We start from the raw sequence: 21,183 nt of genomic DNA, 5'->3' as shown, positions 1-21,183 counted from the left end.
TTTTCTTATCTACTACTGTACTAGCTATTTAAGGTAAATCCACCCTATATATGGATACACTTTAGTGTGTTTGTTTTTATTTTTTTAAATGAGGACACTATTACATTATTTGGTATAACAAAAACAAATCCAAGGTTTTTCTTCCAGGAACCAACTTCATTGTACTTAGAGATGTATAAAGGGATAGCCTCAGGCTTTTATGATGTAGAAGTAAAAATTAATAGCTAAGTGGTATATCTAAAAAAGCTCATTTAATTTTATGGCATGGGGTTTGCATCTGTTTTCTTTTTTCCAGTGATATTTTACAAAGGTTTTGGCCACAGCTTTCAAAGTTTCTTATATAACACAAAAAAGGCTTTAAAAACACGTAAAGAGCTATTGTGGAGAAAGAATAGTGAATTTCCTCATGTTCTCGAGTAAATATCCTGTAAGTTATTGGGAGATCCTTCATCATAGAGGGTGGTCCACTGGTGACATACAAAAAAAGGATAGTGTACAAAAATTAAATTATTATTTGACCCAACATCATTATATGCCACATAACTAATTAAAGCACACTTTAACAATGTGCTCTTAATGTGCTGTCTGTTACTTGCATGACTCACTCATCTTTCACAAAGAATAAGTGACTTGTATTAGATGAGAGTTGCCAAGGATGTTTTGAGGGCTAGCAATTGCTGTCATTGCTATGTTAGATCACAGGCCCAAGCCTGGGATAGAAAGAGACAGGCTTATCATGAGCCAGGAAAACAGCACCACAGGACTGATAGCTCTGACTTAGAGCCTTGTTTAAAAAGTTATGACTCAGTGCAAGCAGCCAAGGATCCTTAGCCTTCCTCAGTTCACTCCAAAGCAACCATTAAGAGCCCTAATGTTCAGGTTGCGTGCCTCACTCTGATTATTTTTGGGAAGTTGATCACAGCAAGCCTCTTTTTTCCTCATGAGCATTCATCTTCATTTACTGAATGAAGGGAGCTCTCAGTGAAAGCTCTATACATGGAGCAGGATAATAGTAATTTCTGCCAAGCTCTGTAACTGTACGGGTGCATGGACTATGAGCTTCTCCTTTCTTTCTTTGAGTTCTAAAATGAAAAAGCACATATCATAATGGCTCTCCCGGATACAAGTAATTATACACATGGATAATAATTTGTGAGAGGATGGAGCTCTCCAGTCTAAATTTGCAATTAGTGCTGTTAAAACTCTATCATCCAAGTACACAGAATTTATGAGGGTGTTATGCAGTAATACCAAAATTTTAGAAACTCCACCACATTATCTTCCCCCCCCCCACCATTTTTCATACTACTTCATTCTTTCAGCCAGACTTCTTTTGCAAAGGTGACATTAGATAACTTGTATATGCTTAAGAATGTTATTTAATACTCTAGAAATGTTAGTGCTCCTTAGAAATTGTGAGAATGAGTTTTATTTTCCTCATTTGCCATGAAGGTTTGATTCCCAATTCAACAATATTCTGAAATATCTGAATTTAAAAGCTTATTAGTCTACAACTGAATGTTGGCTATCTAAGAACTAAGCCAACGTAATTTTGAGAGAAAGAGATAATAGATGAGAAGATAAAATTCCATTTTTCAATGGGGTAAGGTTTTTCTGAAGTTATTTAATGCCATCAGCCCTAAAGGGATATTTTAGCAGATGGATGGCAAGTACATCAGTCAGAGATACAAGTGCAACATTATGAAGACACCATTTAGCACATTTCATATAAACTAATAACAATTTATTTATATGTGAGAATATGTAGCTATTCTAAAGAAAAAGAAAATGGATTGTCTTGATAACTATAGTGTTAAACACACAGAAGTTTATGAGTCCAGCAGTAAAATTGTAAATATTTCCCTAACTCTGTCACTTGTGAGTATGAGTCACCAAATTGTCCACATGCATTTAAATAATAGGATACAATATGTCAGAGAAGATGGTACTGTTTGAAGAACAAAAATCTGAAACATTTGGCACACTGGCATCTGTCAGTCTGATTGTGAAAATATTGAAAAAGTTTATCAATATGAATGAGGATCCATTTGGTACTGAGGTCCTGCTGAATTTATAATTAAAGTTCATTCGTTCATTAAGATTTTTAGCAAGTCATTTACTAATGCAAAATATCTCTTCTTCAATAGAAAGTCAGCTCTCTAAATGTTTTTTTTACAGGGATTAAAAATATATTGACATACACAAAAATGCCAATTAAATGTAATCTCTCCCTTTCATCACCCACCTGAAAACAAACACACTCACTCTAGAAACTTGAGGAGTCCAAATTGGTCAAAACATGAAAACAGTTGTTTCAACCCACAGACAGGAGACCCAGTTTTTAAAAATAAACCTCTTTGTTTCAATATGTATAAATTTTGAAATTTTGCTTACATTCCTGCCCCCACCCCCTTAAATAAATTGTGTTTTTATTGTTCAGCCTTCTATTTTCTTCTCCCTCTCTCATTTTTTCATTTTTGCCATGTAAAATAGCCTCAAGAGAGGAAGTAAAGAAAGGTTCTCATGAAAGTGGAAAGTACAACAGCTAAAAATGATTTTCCCCTTCTATGTCTGTTGCATTTTATGTATGCTTTTCTTCTGAAAATGTAAGGAGGAGATAGAATGGTTTCATAACACAGCTAATTATAAAAAAGATATAACTTTCTTATAAAAAAACAACAACAAAAAAGCACTCAAAAAGAAAACAAAAATTCCTTGCAAATTTTGACTACCTGAAATATTTACATTTCTAGCCCCACATTCAATCTTCTCATTATTTTAGACATAGCAAATATATTTATATTTTGCCCTTCTTTTCCTGTTTCTAGTACGGGTCTTAATTTTTTTCCTTTTTCTCTGGGGTTGTCCATACTGATGATATAAGATGGATCATGGGGGACATTTCTGCGTAACTCTGCAGAAATTACACCCAAGCTGGGCTCTGGCTGGCTCTGCAAAAGTGGTTTCAGAACACTGTGTGAACTAAATTCCTTTCAGCTGAAATGAATTCTGGAATATGCATTAGCTCCAAATCAGTAGTCAGAGAAGGAGACCAGCCCTGAGCCCATGTAAACCAGTAGAAAATCCTGAAATGCATTTGGGGACAGGCTAAGAGAGTAGGGCTTGTTTAGGCTAGAGAAGAGGAAGCTTCTGGGAGACCTTGTAGCAGCCTTCCGGTACTTAAGGAAAGATGGGATGTGGTTCTTTATCAGGGAGCGTAGTGATAAAACAAGGGGCAATGGTTTAAGCTGTAAGAGGGTAGATTTAGATTAGACATTAGGAGGAAATTTTTTACTGTGAGGGTGGTGAGGCACTGGCAGAGGTTGCCCAGAGAAGTCATGGAGGCCCCATGCTTGAAGGTGTTCAAGGTCAGGCTGAATGAGGCTTTGAGCAATCCGGTCTAGTGGAAGGTGTCCTTGTACCTTGTGCTGTTTCATACCCGACTACCGTTGATATTTTCTTCTTTGGCCAAATAGATTGAATGTTCCCTGCTGCACTTCCATTTTTGTAAGTGCAGGTGATGGTAGAGGTGACATAAATAGGAAGTAACAAGAAACAAGGACTTCAAAAATAAATTTGTAATTTTTTTTGCTCACAGTTCTCTACTTGTGTTTTGTCTCATTCTATTTTCTTTCCACTATTTCTTTCAGATAGTTACAATATTGAAAAACAAACCTATATGAACTGGTTGGAAAGCTGCATGTGAATATCTGGCCAAAAGCCAGAATGTCATACTTCAGCAAAAAAAGGAGGGGAGAAGAGAGAAAAAGAAAACAGGACTAAAAGGTGTTCTCATCAATTTTACAGATATTCCTTTTGGAGAAGATTATGACAGATAATAGAAAAACCATATATAAATAATACTTAAGGAGCAATAACATTTATAAAAGTTATGTGTACTATGTTACAAAACCTAATGGAAATGAAACCAATGCTTTAGATCAGTGTTTGATATGAAACAAAAATACGTGAAATCATGGTCACTTTTCAATGTGTTTTTAAACTAGATACTAAATCAGTTAGACGAACTGGAAGTCATGACTATGGGTGATCTAAACAGCTTAACCCCCATTGATAACACTGTATATGCATCACACATTCTTGAATAAATGATGGTACTCTTCGCTACATTAGACATTAGTCAACTCAGACTGATAAATACCAAGTTAACAGAATAGTTGAATCTCAGTAAAGTACTAACCAATTGCAGTGTTGAAGTGTAGTCATGGAAAGGCAATGACAAAATTCTTACATACATTTAGCAGCATCAAGTGCCAACAGTTCCTTATGAACACTGAACAATGAGCAAGTGCATTACAGAAGGCTGAAGTAAAGTTTTCTGAAAGATGGAAGGTGTTAAATGGACTGGTTTGGGATGGTACAATGGCAGCAGGATTTAAAATCAGTGTCCAGGAATTGGTTACACCTGAAAATAATATGATGCTGAGATACTGCTGGAAACAGAGAGGCTAGGATGAAAACCAAAAGCATTTATAAACACAGCCAAAGTCAGTTTGAAGTGAGAATCAACCACTAGTTAGACTGGAGTTCATTAATTTGGCTGGAGTTTATTATGAAGTGGTTTGTCCAAGCTGGGCTTAATGAAAGAAATAGACCTTGGTGAGAATGATCGTCAATCCAAAGATCTGACAGAATGACCTAAGGTTAGACGGCATCTTTAATATAGAAGATAAGTTGATGCATATTTGAAACTCTGTAAGAAGATAATCTTGATTCTTGCTATTTTTTATCATTTTGGGGAAGTAACAGGTGGGGGACATTATAAAACAGATTCTAGCATCTACCAATTGTAAGCTGTTTTTAAGCTACACAGAGACTTATTTTATGCAAAACTGCTCAGTAAGACACTGATGGGTGGGCTTCTTCCAGGCCCTGCCATTTGCAGTCATTACAGAAAATCATTCTAGCTTAATGTGGGTTGTTGGCTTCAGCTTGCTAGCTTTTCCTCTTCCGTTCCTTAATATTCTTCATGTCTGGTTTCTTTTGCTGCTTTTCTGATGAAAGTGTCTTTGTTCACATCAACAACATCATGAACTGCTTGGACACTTTTCAAAATGTGATGAAACCGGTCTCCCTTGCAGCTTAGATTGCAGAATAACTCTAAGCAGGTTCTGGCATCAGTCATCAAAAGATCTTACTGCTGAACTTCACAGATATAAGATTGTTTAGTGAAATGAAGTTGTCTTTCACCCCAGCAAAGGAGACGTGGCTGGATACACTGACGTTTTAGAGAGCTCCTTGGGGATTTCTGTTTTAACCTGTTCTGACAGTGATCCAGGAAGGAAACGAGCTACACAGTATGTATAACAGACCTTTAGTTGCCTCTGGGGAAATATTCATTATTGGTATCCTTCACACCATACTTTACCTGTTCCTCTGGTGTACGCCTGCGTGTTAGTAGTGCATATGGTGGTAATGTGAGAAACTCTCACTACCAGCCTTTTAAATTTTACTATACTCTCTTTTTTTTTTTTTGCAAATGTGCTAAATTAGATACAGAAACAAAGACAGACACCTAAGTAAACAAAGAAACATGAGGAACACGAGCAATGCTACACTGCCAGAAGGAGCAGGTGGAAAAGTAAGTTTAAGAGCCATTAAGCACTGTGAAATTTTTCAGTGTGTCACAATTACAAGAACACCTGGGTCAAATAAATTAGGACTAATCCATTGGGGTGTTCTTTACAGTCTGCTCTGGCCTCAGAATTTCTTGACCTTAACCTGTAGTTCCAAACCAAAAAGGAACAAATTGCAAGAAAAATCTTACCAGTTCAAGTGGCTGTTGTCAAGGTAATCCATTGCTTTGTAATAGACTACAAAGAAGGCAGGGAGAGAATACATATAAGGAAACGTCTCCATGGACCTTAAAGAATAAATCCAATGTGTATGTGTGTTTGGCTAACACGTGAAGCGTGATAAAGGGCTTATCTATGATTACCACTAAATTTCAACCATAATGAAGGAAGTACTGATGTGCAACCAAAGAAAAATTGGGGTGCAAGAGCTGACTTCTGAAAATTCTTCAAACACTAGATCAAATTTCCTAATTTGCAAAGAGTGAGAAGAGATTCTGGTCAAGAAATATGTATGTAGCTTTAAGGTAAAGGAACACTCCTTTCCCTTTGCTCCTTGGAAAAGGGAACCAATAGACATAAATTATCCTGCAAAGGAGTGAAAATGTACTTCATATACTAGTTCCACTAGTAGGAATCTCCAATTTTCTTGCCAAGCACTAGCTGACACTTCTGTCCTGGGTCTCTTTACCTTAATTTTATCCACAATGGCAGTGGAGTAGACTTTCCTCAGACTGAAAACAGACTCAGAGAAAGATCAGAAAGTATTTTCCACTCCATACAACTCTGCTCAAGATACTGTTTTCCTCTTTAGAAAAGCAGTGATAAAAGAACAGATCATCATCCCTCTACATTGGTTCCCATGGCAAGCCTTTCTTCCATGAAGTTTCCATTGTTGCAGGGGTGGTTTTCCTAGGCCACAAAGTTTGATTTAATTCAAGTATTAATTATTGTTTAAAAGTAAACCTCATCTTTCACAATGGCTGTATGTATATCAGCTATACTCTAATACTCTATAGGTAATAACAGGTTCAGCAACTATAGAAAGAATACAATAGCTACTATCCTAGCACACACACACACAGAGACATAAATTAATCTTACTTAAAATAATAAAAAAGCCAAAACAAACTACTTTCATATATTCTGTGACTTCAGAAAGAGGAAGCATATTGACAACTAAGTATGAACGGGTGTTTTCTCTACTGAATATTATGCCACGACCTTAACAAACGAATACATGAATTCCTGGGAACATGTAGAACCTCATTTGCAAAGTTCTAATATATCTAAAGAAATTCAAAGAACATAAATTCAACCTTTTTTAATAACTATGCCAGAATTTAAAACAAAAGACCTTTAAAAACAAGAGTTTCTCCTCTTCACAAGGGTTTTCCTCCCTGTTAGATTTAGGCTGTAATATCTCTGCTTATGAAAACAGGTCATCTAAAATTTATCATCTTAATCTACATGCAGATACCTAATACCGCAAATAAGCTGAATTGTAGTACTTTGAGGACATTGATGAATGACAGTTGAAATAAAAGGAAGAGAAGACTGTACCAAGTGAAATAGTGCTAACACACTGTTTACTTCAAGGAAAATAAGAGCTGTTCTTAGCAGGATGTGATTATTATCTCTTTCAAAAAAAGCAGAATGTGAGTTTCACTAAAATGTGGGCAAGGTTGCAGGACAACCCATCCCCTTCAACAGAAGCAGAACCCAAAGTCAAATAATCCTTACTTCAAAACATAGTCCTTTGAAGACTGCTGTTTATGAAAGGATGAACAGTTGAAGATGAGCTTAGGGATTACAAACTGAATCCATAAAGGGTCTAAACAGTACATCAGGAATCTAAACCCTGTATTTATCTAATATGAAGTCTTTCAGAAGTTCAAACAATCACAGGCAGAAATACACCAGTTTTTAATAGAAATACAAAGAAACGTCAAAGCCCTGGGCTAAAAAGTTGCCCATGAAATACCTCCAGTAGTTGTCCTAAATGTGATATTGTTAGGATTATCTTGCCAGTAGAAGACAAATCTATTTTGAACTCTCGACAATATTTGTCTAGGTCATAATGTACGTGTTTTTGCATCAGTTTAAATATTCATGATGTTTTTCTGTTACCAAAATTTAGACATATCTACATATGTTCAGGACCTACATCAAATGAACCTGAACTAAAATACAAAAACTTGTAGAAGGCAGAAGACTGTATATTAACTTTTCAAGTTTTACTTAAAAGTTAAAACATTTTCAAGGCACAGGATTTCAGTGTGACCCATATCTAGAAAGTCTTGCAACATTAGAAACTCAATCAACATTAGAATAAGGAATTGCACATAAAAGGACTGTTTTATATTCTATTGTAAATTATACGCAATTTCCATTTTAACGTTGATATATAAATAAATTCTTGGGTAGTTTTACATGTTCCTAAGAAACCAGCTAGATTTTGTTAGGTAGAACTTAATGTAAATTTGGCTGAAAATACTTATAAAGTGGGTACATTTAATCTGAAGGTGTTTCCTAGTAGCAACTTGACTCCAAATATTTGGCATAGTGTTCCAGAAATATACACACAAAGATAAATGAATTTGCATAAAATTTAGTACAGATAAGAACCATACTGCTCATCTTTCACATAGCTTCTCTGCTACTGTTTTTTATTTATATCCCTCTATTTTTATTTTTATTTATATCCCTCTATTCCTAAGAGGGATAGAAACTAGAAAGAAAAGTAAATTCTGACTCTTATTACTCAGCAACAATGACCTTTTCTACAAGTCCTGGTAGTAGTAAACAGCAATCAAGACATTCTTTTGTTTTAGCTATGGATAGAGACACCAGATTATCCATGAGAGCTCTGCTACATGTCAGTTGTTTCCATTATTTTAAATAGAAGCTTAGGCTTCTCAGTAGGCATTAAGGTTTCAGCCACCTAAAGCCAGAATGGTAGAGCAAAAAACTTCTTAATGTTTTATTAACAAATAACTTCTGGCAATAGCACATCTCAGTTTGCAGCAGGGAGGCTGCTCACATTAATTGTTTAATGAAAAGACACTGTAGTTTTAGATCCAGTGGATTTTACTTGAGAAGTATCTAGCAAATGCAGAGAAGTCCAAGTTGTTAGCTGCTGTTGATATTACCTTAATGAGGTTCTATTGGCTTTGAGCAAACCATGCTGATTTCCATCAGCTGACAGAACAAAACAGTCCATCACTTTCATTTCAGCAAATTGTACACATACAGTAACTTCATGTTTCTCTTCATGTTCACTCAGTCTTTAGTTCTAATGGGGGAAGGGAGGGAATTTTGAGAGGTTTTGGTAAGGATCAAATTAAATTTCTTTTCCTGAGCAGAGTCTTATGTCTGTGCTGGCCAGACCAGATATTGCATGAAGCAGAGCTCTGTTGGATTGCTTTACTGCAAACAGATATCAAGTACCTGACACCAGCATTCTCCTAGAGAAGCTGGTGGCTCATGGCTTAGATGGGCGTACTCTTCACTGAGCAAAAAACTGTCTGGATGGAATTAAATCCAGTTTGTGTCCAGTCACAAGTGGTGTTGCCCAGGTCTCAGTGTTGGGGCTGGTTCTGTCTAAATTCTTTATGACAATCTGGACAAGGGGATCTAGTGCACTGTCAGTAAGTTTGAAAGCAACATCAGGTTGTGTGGGAGTGTTGATCTGCTTGAGGGAAAGAAGGCTCTACAGAAGTATCTGGACAGGCTGAATCAATGGGCTGAGGGCAACTGTATGGAATTCAACAAGTTCAAGCATTGGGTCTGGCACTTGGATCACAACAACCCCATGCAACTTTACAGGCTTGAGGAACAGTAGCTGAAAAGCTGCCCGGTGGAAAAGGATGTGGGTGTATTGGTTGATAGCTGGCTGAATACGAACCAGCAGCATGCCCAGGTGTCCAAGAATGCCCCTAGAATTCTTGCTTGTATCAGAAATAGTATGGCCAGCAGGAGTTGGGAAGTGATAGTACCCCTGTACTCAGTGCTGGTGAGGCCACACCTTGAATACTGTGATCAGTTTTGGGCCCTTCACTACAAGAAAGATGTTGAGGTGGTGGGGTGTGTGCAGAGAAGAGCAACAAAGCTAGTGAAGGGTCTAGAGCACAAGTGTTATGAGAAGCAGCTGAGGGAACTGGTGGTGTTTAGTGTGGAGAAGAAGAGGATGGGGGAGACCTTATTGCTCTCTATAGCCAACTGAAAGAATCATAGAATCATAGAATCACCAGGTTGGAAGAGACCCACTGGATCATCGAGTCCAACCACTCCTATCAAACACTAAAGAAACCATGCCCCTTAGCACCTCGTCCACTCGTGCCTTAAACACCTCCAGGGAATGTGACTCGACCACCTCCCTGGGCAGCCTCTGCCAGTGCCCAATGACCCTTTCTGTGAAAAATTTTTTCCTAAAGTCCAGCCTAAATCTCCCCTGGCGGAGCTTGAGTATACTCAACACAGTATTCGAGGAGCGGTCTCACCAGTGCCAAGTACAGTGCCTGGACCTTCTGGTCACTCCGTTTCTGATACAAGCCAAGATGCCATTGGCCTTCTTGGCCACCTGGGCACACTGCTGGCTCATGTTCAGTCGGCTGTCAACCAACACCCCCAGGTCCCTCTCCTCCACGCAGCTTTCTAGACAGACTTCTCCTAGTCTGTAGCACTGCATAGGGTTGTTGTGCCCCAAGTGCAGGACCCGGCATTTGGCCTTGTTAAACCTCATGCCATTGGACTCTGCCCAGCGGTCCAGCCTGTTCAGAGCCCTTTGCAGAGCTTCCCTACCCTCCAGCAGATCGACACTTCCACCCAGCTTAGTGTCATCCACAAACTTGCTAAGGGTGCACTCAATGCCTTCATCCAGGTCATTGATAAAGACATTGAACAGGGCTGGACCCAGCACTGAGCCCTGGGGAACCCCACTTGTCACTGGCCTCCAGCTGGAGTTAACTCCATTTACCACCACTCTCTGGGCCCGGCCATCCAACCAGTCTTCCACCCAGGAGAGTGTGCGCCTGTCCAGGCTAGAGGCTGACAGTTTCCTAAGCAGAATGCTGTGAGGATTTACTGAAGGCCAGGAAGACCACATCCACAGCCTTTCCCTTATCCAAGAGTCTAGTCACTTGGTCATAGAAGGCGATCAGGTTAGTTTGGCAAGACTTGCCTTTTGTGAACCTGTGGTGACTGGGCCTGATCACCCGGTTCTCTTGCATGGGCTTCATGACAGCACTCAAGATCACCTGCTCCATGACTTTCCCTGGCACTGAGGTCAGACTGACAGGCCTGTAGTTCCCTGGATCCTCCCTGCAACCCTTCTTGTAGATGGGCACAACATCAGCCAGCCTCCAGTCCAGTGGGACTTCCCCAGTCTTCCAGGACAGTTGGAAGCTAGTAGCAGGGTGGTTGTTCTCTTCTCACAAGTGACGAGTGATAAGATGAAAGAAAATGACACCAAGTTATTCCAGAGGAGGTTTAGGGTGGGTATTAGGAATAACTTCTCCACTAAAAGAATGGTCAAGCATTGAAAAATGCTGTTCAGGAAAGTAGTGGAGTTATCATCTCTGGAGGTGGCAGTTTGGAACATGGTTTAGTAGGCCTGGTGGTGTTGGGCTGACAATTGAACTTGATGATCTTAGAGGTCTTTTTCAACCTTACTCATTCTATGATTCTAAGCGTAAAAGCCCAAACACATGAAGACCTGTGTATAATGTTGATTCAAGTCCCACCAAGCTGAAAGTCTCAAAAAACATAGACAGACAGTTTAATATATGAGCCTAAACAACTTGCAATTTTAACATATTTTCAGTTAATTCAGCAAATAAGGCTAGTTATAAAATTGCAGAACACAAATTTCAGAAACTACATGCCCCCACGCAGAACTGGAACATTTCCAATGGATATGAAATAGAATGAAAATGCAGAGTGCAGGAACTTAGTTTAAAGCCAAAGGGCCAATGCTACTATGGAAATAGAAATTTGGGAGAGCATGTGAGACAGGGTGCTGTAAAGTGGGAGGGGAGAGGAAAAAAGGACTGAGCAGCAGTTCTGAAGAGTGAGGATGTAGAGTGTCACAATAGGAGAAACTGGAAACTAAGATATATTAGTACAGGAACTTCACACAGGACCTGAGAAAAACCTGATAATAGGAACAAAGCCATGTTAATTAAAAATGGATACTCACAATGAGGAAATTGTTATATTTCTTTACAGACTCAAAAAAACAGGCCAAACCAACAGGAAAGCACTGGACAACAGTATAGAATTTAGCATAAATTTTGGCTGCCTGGAAGAAAAGATGGTCTTGTCTAACCTACTGTCCTTGACTGGGCCATTGTTTAGTGAGTATACGTTGAAATCATTTGCAATGAAATGCTGACTTATGTATTTCTTAGTTACCAGTATACTCAAAGCAATGGATTAAAAAAATCAGATGGCTGCTGGTAAATGCTATGAAGACTGCTATGAAGTCTGTCAGCTTATAATAGTTAAATTAAAAATGCATCAATGGAATATGGTTGTTAACACATTGTTTAATGGATAATAAAAATGTGGTACTTCTAGAGAGTCTTTGAGAATTAATGGAGACTTGCAGATATTTAAAGTGTCTAGAAAAATGAAATGCTGGTAAAACCAATGTCATGTTTTATATGCGTACACCTGTGAATTTATTTATTATTTTTGCTGTTGAGTTTAACATTGCAAAGGCTACAGTTTTAGTTTAAATGAGAGTTATATGTTCTTGCAGCTCTTGTATCCAGATGTTTAGGTATGAAGTTATCTACAAGAACAAGTCACTGTAACTTGAAAGGAATAGAATGAACAGGATGAAGAGAACTAAAGGAGTGAGTTACATCATAAGGAAGATATTATCTCCTCTCCTGCTCCTTTCTGATCCATCATGACCATACCTAAGCTATGCTTCCTAAATTGTGCAGTAGTCCCTTACAGACAGTTGCAGGCACTAAGGAGAAAGAGTCCACCATGTCTCCCAAAGGAGTTGCACTGCCACTGATTCTGAACAGAGGACTGCAAAGAGGAAAGTAGAAGAATAGATCTGAAATGTATCCAGGCAGATTCATTCTCAATTAGTGGGCAGTGAGTTTGGGGTAGTTAATCACCAAAAAAATATTATCTGAGGAAGTTCTGTGTATCTCAGCTCTGGATGGTATTTCGGTACAACTGGAACAGACATTTTCAGAAATAACACAGCTAGAGCTGATCGTATCCTGAAGCAAGAAACAGACCAGATGACTTCTTAAATCCCTTTCTTAGTCTACTTTTCTGGAGCTGTAAATGCTCTGACTCATCCCTTGCACAGGCAATATCTGTTGTAGTGCTGGGATTATAAAGCAATACTTCTTGATTTTCCATTGCTGAAGGAGCGAATCATTCCTTATTCTAGCGCATGGAACAAGACCAGAAACTACATCTTTTTTTTTTTAAGTTTCATCTGTGTAAACCAATGCCACTAACAGCAGTAACTGCCAGCAGAATGTCATGCGTATGCTTAGGGACGAGAGTAGGTCTTTTAATATTTTCTACATTAATTTATTTTCATACAATCTTTTCCCAAATGAGACAGTAAAAAATCTGATAGATACAAATAATAATGTTAATTCAGAAATTCAGCCAATAAACCCTTAGCAAACAGTGTCACTTTAATCCTTAAACAGTAATTGTACTGCTTAAGGCATCTGATAAAGGGTTCTAGTGTTCTTGCTATATTGTGTCAGGGAGATGCATCCATCAAACTCCATAATGGACTAAATTGGGAAATAGGGTACTGGGAATAAATAGTTCTATAAAGAGGTGAAACTTTGTGACAAGCAGCCTTAACAGACCAATCTTGATTCTAAACATAGAAGCAATTTTAGGGCTTCTCTGGAGGTAAAGGACAATTATTGCCTAAACAAATAAACTAGTGTCTCAGTATCTCAAGCATTCACTAAAGTTAGTTTGAAACACAGTTTCAAGATCTGACTAGTGGAGTTCCAGGGAAGTTATAGCTTGACCCATTAAATTTCATTGAACTGTATAGGGATATCCGTAAACTAAACTGGAATAGAATGAGAAAAGTGGAATGTGTTATGATTTTAGCACCAATTCTGCTGCCAACAAAAATAACTAGGATAACTAAGATTGAATATATGTCAGGCCCTGAATTTGAATTCTCATGAACACTGCACACTTAAGGTTCTTAAGTTCATAAAAGGCCTGAACTTCAGCTTCTCTTTGGAGTGTTTATTTAAATCTATATGGCAAGCTGGCAGCAAATTTAACTGTTAAAAAAAAAGGACTTATCTGGCCATTTATGTCATAGCGTGCTAAGTGCCTCAGTGCCTTGTAGGTGAGCATGGAGTCCAGAGCCTAGAGATTCATGTTTACATTCATACTTGCACCATGTACTGAATAGTATCATACTGCAACAGAGCAAAAAAAAGAAAAAAAGAGTTTCTCAAGTTTTTTTTCCATGGAGAGTTGTTATTCCAGCTCTGAGATAATTTTAAGTGTCACAAGGATTTAGGGTTCTCTGAAGTAGTGTACGCTCTGTTTTAACTTGTAGTTGAATTTTACTCACACACTCTCCCAAAATTAGGTGAAGAGATTTCTATAAGGATTAACTGAGACACAGAATTCAAACAAATTGTTTATGTGAATATGATCAGCGTGATTCTCATGACATCAGAATTTTAATGAAGTCTTGAAGCTAATGCATAATCTTATTCATATTGCATCACCGACCTGTGACATGATGTCTAATGTGATTTTACTTTGAGTGTGAAGCTACATCAGCATGTATCGTGGAGCAACTGTAAACTGGTTTTGATATGATATGAGATTACTGCAGTGGTACGATTTGGTGCTTTTGCATCTGAGAACAACCTGGCTGATAATCAGCTGCTCACTTCTGTTGTTGTTCTTTATCAGAATAACTTAAAATTATCACAATATAGTGCTCTGTTTAAACACTTACATCTGCCTGAAAGGATGCTGCTCAGTGGCATTGTAATAGCCATACCTATGGCCTTAACTTTTGTGTACACAACCATACAACAGCTTTAAAACCTGAATCATCATATTCCCTCGCTACAAACTGAAGTAGGTTCCTTCTATTTTATTAGTCTTCAGTTTTTTCTAATTTCCTGTTTGCTAATTGAAACACAATAGTGTTTTCTTGGAGGTTTTCTTCCTTCTTTGTATTTGCTCTGTCATCAGTACCATGAAGTCTTTACTTAGTTTTCTTAGCTAATTCGGATGTTTCTTCTGCCATTCAGTAGGGATGACTCTATATCTTACTGTGATTGTGTCACTGTAGTATTTTTTATAATTCAGTAAATACAAGTTTCCTTCTATTTAATTTGCTTTCATTTTACTTTCTGGTTTGGCTGGTTTTATAGCATCACTCTGACACTGCAGATCTACATGTGCCTACTGCTTATTCTTCCTATTAATTTTATTTTAAATAACACAACTAAAAGGATTTTTACAAAGATTAAACAGAAAACCAGGAATTTTATCTCAAGGAATGTAATACCTTTTTACACTTTATTTCAGAAATACTAGGGCCATGTAAAATACATACTCTTTTACAGTTGAATCCTGTCACTTCTCTTGCTCATCTGTTTTTGAATAATCTTGCAATGGCTACTAAACGAAATGACAAATTAAATACATGCATTAAATACATTTCTTTTAAAATTCTTCAAATTCCATTTTTCTTTAAACCTCTATCGTAATTTCTGAAACAGTTCTAAAATAATTCCTGACAAGTCCTCTATATCATAAGATTGATCATTCTGTTTCTTACTTATGTTTTAAACTAGTTTTCTGATGATCACTTTCACACATCGGTGTGAATCTGTCCATTATAAGCAAGGAATCGTGGATTATTTTCTTGGTTAAGTGGAACGACCTACATTTTGTGATGAAACTGGCTGATGGGGCACTGTGGACTTATATTTTATTCACAAACCTCTTCTCCAGTCCTACAAACTTTTCCTATCGCCCACTCAGCCGATGTCCATGCAGATGTACAAAGGCATGCCTCTCACTTATTTCACATGCAGTGACATGGGGGACGTTTTCTCCTTTTGCATCCATTACTATTTAAATCTTTGTACCAAAGACAATGCAGTTTAGGGAACATATACACCTGCATCCACAGCCTCCATGTTAGCTACGGAATGGAAAATATGTCCTATTCTTTTGATAGGTGCATCATCATCACAGTTATGTACTGGGTGTCTGGGGACAACCTACTGCCAAGGCCAATCAGGATTCTTCAGTGGAAAGGACTAAAAATGACAGAACTGCTAAAAGTTAGGAGTTTTCTTCACCTCGTCTACAAAACGTTTTTCCCCTTCTATGCTCTCCCCCCTCAAGTTTCTGCAGAAAATGAAGCAGAAGTCGTATGGTACGGGAGTTTGGAAACACAAAGAAAGCAGAGGAGCTGAGTACCCAGATCCTCACATTTCATGCTAGAATTGGTAGCTAAGCTGCAGGTGAAGAGGATTATCATCAGAACACTGCATGTGTTGGGGGATCCCAGGAGGGGAATCAGGGCAAGGTCTGATAACCAGTATTCATCCTACCACCTGCAAACCAGCCAGAAGACACCAGATCAGCCCCAGCCCTGGGTACTGGGCACCTTCCTGGGGACAGCTTGAGGCTAGGCTGGGCCATTGGCCTGCAAGTCTGGAGCTGGAGACTGACACTGCTGAGACATTGCTAGGACAATGCTTTTGCAGAGACAGGGACTGTTGGCTGTGGGGAGCTGAAATGGGGTCCTAGGCCCTGGAGAGTTGGGAGAATGTCCCAGGGAGGCTGAGTAGGGACAGCCAGGATTGTTTATGCCCTCAGAGACACAATAGTTATATTGCCCCTTACTCCTGCCAGGTAGCTATTTTTCACCTCATGTCCCTGGACCTTCCATCAATTCGTAATTCTATTCAATTTCTTCTTTCTCTTTTCTGCTGTCATTGTCCTGATACCTTCTTAACTAAACCTATTTTCTAGCTCCTGTTCTTCCTTTCCTGCTCTTCTTGCTCCCTTCTTCCCAATTTTTATCTAGTCTTTGAACCCCTTTCTTTCATTTTCTCCTCTCTCACTGCAGGCGTCCGTGAATTATGTCAGACGATCTGGGAAAGCCATGTAGAACCACTGATGACACATGCTCACTTGCTTTTGGTAATCTTCAGTCTTTTTTGAACCCCTAAACTTTTTCCATTGGTTGTACAGACAGAACTGACTAGCAATTTTAAGCCTGTTGTCAAATAGCTGGCTTTTCTCAGTTCATTCTTCTTTTACAAATGACTCAAGGCACAGTCACTCCTCTGTCAACTTTTGTGGAGAGACTTGGCTTTCTCAGGTTATGTCACATTAGCAACTAGTAGGGTCAAACAGCAGTGGAGGTGATGGCTGAGGTATTTAATGCATATGCTGTTTGTACAAGTTTACTTCAGACTAGGTCTAACCTAGGAAGTGAGGAGTGTCCTGGAAGAGTTGGGAACCTCACCTCTGAGGAGGCACAGACACTTCCCTTTGCCTACTGTAATGGCTTGTGCCATGTACCATCTGTCTTCATTTTAGGGTGAAAACCAAAACATTGAAACAGTAGCTGCACTGTGACAGTGGGGGGAGAAAGCACTGCATTCCTGTGTCCTCCCATTAATCTGAGTTTTAACAAGCCTAAAATGTCTCCTGAATCCCTCCCTGAAAAGGGAGAAGAAAACATTGCCTTTCTCTCCTTAAGAGACAGAAGACTGGGGATGGAGGTATTGACTGATGGCAGGAGAGTGGGAAGTAGTGCAAGCACTTGAAAGAGCTCTGAAGGCCTGCACACTGGTGAGAAAGTGATTCCTTACTTCTGCCTGATTCCAGGTTTTACCATACACTCTCGTTTGATAGACTTCTGACTTGAGTCAATGAGGTCACCTTTGCTGAAGTGGTAAGGGCTTACAACTGCTCCTGCAGCTGATGGGAGTTTGGCTTTGAAGGCGCATCGTCAGTGGATGTTATTTTCCCTAGTTTACAAAATGGGAAGAATTTCAGCCAGGTTGTTCTTGCTTCTTCGGCAGCACCTGGCAGCAGGACGGTGAGTTCTGTGGTGGGGTGGACTTTTGAGGCGGTGGGAGCTTCCCGGAGCCGGGAAAATCCCAGAAAAAACCCAGGCGGGGGTCCCGACAGCCCCCACACGCCGGTCCCGCGCGGTGCCTGACGGGAGGGGGCGGTCCCGGCAGCTACCGCGGGAGATTTAAACTGTGCCCCTGGGAGCACCGCGAAGAGGGGTGGGGTAGTTTGAGTGGCAGTTCGAGAAGGCAGGGGCGCACAGAGGACCTAGGGACTAGGCAGAAGACACCGAAGACCATGGTGGCCACTCGGCAGAAGGTTAAAGCTGCTCCGTGTGCTGCAGCAGGCAGGGTGGATGCTGCCACCCAGATGGAGCCACGGTGGGTGCAGGCAGCTACCCAGACCCTGGGCTGCAGGCAGTGCCCCCCTCCCACACCAGCTCGTGCTCTCTGGTCCTGGCCCCACTTGTGAAAGCTGCGCCCGAGTGGGGGAACTCCTTCACATGGTGAAGGAGCTAAGAGAGGAGGTGAAGAGGCTGAGGACCATCAGGGAGTGTGAGAGGGAGATTGACCAGTGGAGCAGGGCCCTCTCACTAACTCAGCAGCCTGCTGGGGCAGGTGTGGCCGAACATCATCCACCTGCAAACTGCATGGTTGGGGGAACAAGAGACGGGGAGTGGCAGCAAGTTCCTGCCAGAGGAAGGAAAGCTGCTCCCCTCACCCAGACAGCAAAACCCCAGATCCCCCTGGCGAACAAGTACCAGGTGTTGCAGGTGGAATCCAGCCCTGAGGATGAGGATGATGGCTCCCACAGCCTAGAATCCTTCCCTAGGCTGCACCATTCTCAAAAAAAGATAAAAACATCCTCCATCAAGAAGAAGAGGAGGGTGATTGTTGTAGGGGACTTCCTCCTAAAAGGAATAGAGGGACCCATTTGCAGACCGGACCCGCTCCACAGAGATGTCTGCTGCTTACCGGGGGCATCAGGGAAGGAGGTAGCTAGAAAACTTCCTTCCCTGGTCCACGAGACAGACTACTATCCTCTGATAGTAGTCCAAACTGGTAACGACGGCCTAGCAAACAAAAAGGCCAAAACCATCAAGAATGGCTTCAGGGCTATTGGGAGAATGATGGAGGGCTCTGGGGCACAAGTAGTATTCTGCTCCATCCCAATGCTAAATAGAGAGGAGCGGGAAGTCAGGATGAAGAATTCGATTAATACCTGGCTCCGAGCCTGGTGCGAGGAGAGGGGCTTTGGCTTTTTTGATCATGGGGTGGCTCACGCACCCCCAGGCTTTGTCGCTAAGGGCGGGACACATGGGTCTCCTAGCAGGGCTAAAGCCCTTGCTAGAAACCTAGCCAAGCTCATAAATCGAGCTTTAAACTAGATGTGAAGGGGGAGGGGGTTGAGCCCAGGCTAGGCATGAACGAGCCTGGACGTAGGGAATTGGTGATTGCGAGAGAGTGCGCGGGTGAGGACCACCAGTACCTCACCACACAAAAAGTGGGGGAGAACATACCTCGGGGTGCTAAGGGAGATGCAGGCACTCTGGTGTTAACTACTCCAGTTACCAGGCAGTTGGGAACGAACCCTGTTCCCTCTAAGAGGGCTGAAGGCTCGGCAGCTCAGCTGAAGTGCATTTACACCAATGCACACAGCATGGGGAATAAGAAGGAAGAGCTGGAAGCTGTCGTAGGGCAAGGAGCCTGTGATGTTGTTGCCATCACGGAAACGTGGTGGGACGACTCATATAACTGGAGTATGGCTATGGTGGGGTATAAGCTTTTCAGGCGGGACAGGAAGGGTAGGAGAGGAGGCGGGGTAGCCCTCTTTGTAAGGGAGGACTTGGACTCCATTGAGATGGATTGTGGCGATCAGGAGGTTGAGTGCCTGTGGGTCAAAATCAGAAGAGCCCACCAGAAGGTAGATTTTTGTGAAGGGAGTCTGTTACAGACCACCCAGCCAAGGAGAAGCAGCTGATGAGCTCTTCTATAAACAGCTGCGGTCAATCTCTAGATCAATGCCTTTCATTCTTGTGGGAGACTTCAATCTGCCTGATATCTGCTGGGTGTACAATACAGCAGAAAGGAAGCAGTCTAGGAGGTTCCTGGAGTGCGTGGGAGACAACTTCCTTGCACAGTTGGTGAATGAACCAACAAGGGAGGGTGCCCTCCTGGACCTGCTGTTTGTGAACAGAGAAGGCCTTGTGGGGGATGTGGCAGTAGGTGGACGCCTAGGACTAAGCAATCATGAGATGATAGGGTTTTCTGTTCTAGGTGAAGTGAAGAGGGTGGTTAGCAAGACAGTAGCATTAAATTTCCAGAGGGCAGACTTTGATCTCTTCGGAAGGCTGGTTGGCGAAGTCTCATGGGAGACAGTACTCAAGGGCAAGGGAGACCAGGAGGGCTGGGAGCTCTTCAAAAGGGTGGTCCTAGCTGCTCAGGAGAAAGCCATCCCTGTGGTCCGGAAAAAAAGCCGGCAGGGGAGAAAGCCAGCTTGGTTGAATAGAGAGATCTTGAGGGATATCAAGAAGAAGAGAAATGTTTATGGGCTCTGGAAGAAGGGACAGGCCTCTTGGGTGGACTACAGGAGGGAAGTGAGATTGTGTAGGGAAGAAATCAGAAGGGCTAAGGCTCAGCTAGAAATTGGATTGGCCAAGTCTGTGAAAGATAACAAAAAATCTTTCTACAAATATATAAATAGTAAAAGGAGGACTAGGGAGACCATACAGTCCCTATTGGACACAGAAGGAACAACAGTGACAGAGGATGAGGAAAAGGCTGAGGTACTTAATGCCTTCTTTGCCTCAGTCTTTAGTTGTAAGGAGGGTCGTTCCGTCTGTGTACAAACCCAGGAGCTAGAGGAGCATAATGAGGCTCCCATGATCCAAGAGGAGGTGGTCAGAGCCTTGCTACCCCAACTAGACACACACAAGTCTATGGGGCCGGACGGGATTCACCCTAGGGTACTGAAGGAGCTGGCAGATGTGCTGGCCAAACCCCTTTCCATCATCTTCCAACAGTCCTGGAAGACTGGGGAAGTCCCACTGGACTGGAGGCTGGCTGATGTTGTGCCCATCTACAAGAAGGGCCGCAGGGAGGACCCAGGGAACTGCAGGCCTGTCAGTCTGACCTCAGTGCCAGGGAAAGTCATGGAGCAGGTGATCTTGAGTGCTGTCATGAAGCACATGCAAGAGAACCGGGTGATCAGGCCCAGTCAACATGGGTTCACAAAAGGCAGGTCTTGCCAGACTAACCTGATCGCCTTCTATGACCAAGTGACTAGACTCTTGGATGAGGGAAAGGCTGTGGATGTGGTCTTCCTGGCCTTCAGTAAATCCTTTGACACAGTTTCTCACAGCATTCTGCTTGAGAAACTGTCAGCCTCTGGCCTAGACAGGCGCACACTCTCCTGGGTGGAAAACTGGTTGGATGGCCGGGCCCAGAGAGTGGTGGGAAATGGTGTGAAATCCAGCTGGAGGCCAGTGACAAGTGGGGTTCCC

This window comes from Phaenicophaeus curvirostris, chromosome 4 (assembly GCF_032191515.1).
Source record: "Phaenicophaeus curvirostris isolate KB17595 chromosome 4, BPBGC_Pcur_1.0, whole genome shotgun sequence".
NCBI classification, from domain to species: Eukaryota; Metazoa; Chordata; class Aves; order Cuculiformes; family Cuculidae; genus Phaenicophaeus; species Phaenicophaeus curvirostris.
This window is presented reverse-complemented; position numbering follows the sequence as displayed.